This window comes from Octodon degus, unplaced genomic scaffold (genome assembly GCF_000260255.1).
Source record: "Octodon degus isolate 3935 unplaced genomic scaffold, OctDeg1.0 scaffold00106, whole genome shotgun sequence".
NCBI classification, from domain to species: domain Eukaryota; kingdom Metazoa; phylum Chordata; class Mammalia; order Rodentia; family Octodontidae; genus Octodon; species Octodon degus.
This window is the reverse complement of record NW_004524682.1, coordinates 4,914,075-4,916,580: the sequence shown is the minus strand read 5'-3', so window position 1 is coordinate 4,916,580 and position 2,506 is coordinate 4,914,075. Positions and strand designations below refer to the sequence as shown.

General features: G+C 38.3%; 1 pseudogene; it reads left to right on the top strand.

Annotated features, from left to right (window-relative positions):
• The first annotated feature begins 568 nt into the window (after nt 1-568).
• On the top strand, nt 569-1,096 carry LOC101579988 (annotated as a pseudogene).
• The last annotated feature ends 1,410 nt before the right edge of the window (nt 1,097-2,506 follow it).

Here is a 2,506-nt window from a genome sequence, read left to right as displayed (position 1 = left end):
ATTTAGCAATGTCACAAATTGCTGGCAACAACTCAGGGCCTGAGTCAATCTTCACAGAAAAGCACTTTGTATCTCTGCTCCACTTGGAACCTGAAAGCAGCGAGTGCTCCCAGACTTCACACCCATGTTTGTTCTCAGCCTCTGCTCAACATCAAAGTCCCTTTGCCCATCTGCCCTCTCCCCTACTCTGAGTCTCAAACTCCACTCCTGCCCATCCATTTCTCCCCATCTGTGCCAGTTAGAGCATCTGCACAATCCATCCCATGGCACAAAGCTTCTTCAAAAACTCCTGTGTATGGTGCTTCCACCACTGCTTGTCTTATACAAAGGTTCCTTTCCCATACAGCCCTCTCCCATGAAGAGAGGGAGGTTTAGTATCTCATTGTGCCCCCACTGAAAGGTTGCACTAGGCCACTCTCCCATGCCCTGGGAATCATAATCTGGCCTTTGGGGACCGTGTCAATCAATACCACTATGCCATGCAGATACCTTTTCCTAACTTTCTTTCTGGGCACCTATATCATAAATTTTCTTCCAACTCTCTCTTCTGGTTTTTCACCATGCAAAAGATCAAGGTGAGCAGCAGAACCCCATGAAGGAACTTTGAATTTGCAAACTCTGCCTTAACATTTGTGTGGAAGAGAGTGGAGACAGACTGATGTGGGCAGCCAAGGTATTGGAGCAGCTCACAGGCCAGACTCCTGCACTTTCTAAAGCTAGATACACTGTCAGGTCCTTTGGCATCAGGTGAAAAGAGAAGATCGCTGTTCACTGCACAGTCCAAGGGGCAAAGGCAGAAGAAATCCTGGAGAAAGGCCTAAAGGTGTGAGAGTATGAATTAAGGAAAAATAACTTCTCTGATCCTGGAAACTTTGGTTTTGAAATCCAGGAACATATCAATCTGGGCATCAAATATTACTCAAGCATTGGTATCCATGGCCTGGACTTCTATGTGGTGCTGGGTAGGCCAAGTTTCAGCATAGCAGACAAGAAGCACAGGACAGGCTTCACTGGGGCCAAACACAGAATCAGCAAAGACCAGGTCACACGCTGGTTCCAGCAGACATATGATGGGATCGTCTTTCCAGGCAAATAAATTCCCGTTTCTGTTCAGAAGGCCAATAAAATGCGTACAGTAAAAAAAAAAAAAAAAAAAAAAAAAAAAAAAAAAAAAACTTTCTTCCTATTTGTCCACTTCATAATTTTGGACATTATCCTGAATTACTTGAGCCATTTCCATACTTTTTCTAATATATTTTCCTCATAGTTAGATGATATCCTTAATTCTAAATCTTTCATTCCAAGTCTACTTGAATCACCTTTTATATCACACATAAAGAAAAGTATTTTCCATACATTGCCTACACAATTGTAGAAGTTGTCAAAGTCCCACCAACTGAGCTTGATTTTTTCCAAATGTATCACCCAAGGTTTTTGAAATCATATAAAAATTATATAAGTGTATAAATAAAACTATATTAATCATAAATATACATATATATTAAATATAATGTTAAAATATACATATATTTAATATATAAATATAAATTATATTAATCTAATATACATATGATATGCTGTGTGTGTTTATTACATACATATTCAACAAACACATTTGACAAATACTTATTAAGTACTTAATACATGCTGTTCCCACTGGAGGGTAAACTGCAAAAGAGCAAGGATTTTTGCCTTGTCTTTTATTGGTATTTTTATCCTTTCCCTAGGGTTTAAAGCTATGTACAGTTTCTGGAGCTATTTTTAATTCAGAGGGTTTTTCAGGAAATACTGAAAATCAAGCAGTATACTTATTCTTGCTCTCCTCAGCTCTCTCAAGAGGAAAAAGAAATACCAAGTAATCATAATCGTAGGATACTTTTCATTTCTCCGTGGTATGAATTGCAGATGTTTCCAATGTCTTAAAACCATGCTGTTAAGGGCAGGTGAGTTCCTCATTAGATCCAGTTCAAGGGAGGCAACTCTGCTGCTTCTGTAGGCGGCATTCTCTCCTCCTAGAGACTATGTCTTTCTGTCATATTCCTTGGTCTAGAGCACATCTGGATTTAGCAGAGATTGCACACAACCTTGCAATTAATAGTCACTCAGCAAAACCTCTTTAGAAGCCAATTTAACTGCCAACTTCTTTTAGTTTCTTGAAAAGACTGTTTTGTACTAATATTGTTTAGACAAGATAGCATGCTTGTGTCTTGTACTCTGATTAATAGGAAGAAAAAAATGTAATATATCAACTATTTTAACTGCCCTAATACCTGCTTCAAAGCTTGGTTTCATTGTTTGTTTATCTTTATTCTCTTTAAAATTAAACTTTGTTTAAAAACTCTGTACTCTTTAAGCCAGGGTATTCCAAAATTTTTGAATTTCAAAATGACCCTGTGACCATCAGGTAGAGATTCTGAACCTTTTGGGTTAGACTTTGATTACAACTTAGATAAAATGAGTGACCTGTTGCTCAGATAAGGACCCAGCACATTTCTTTAGGAAGCCA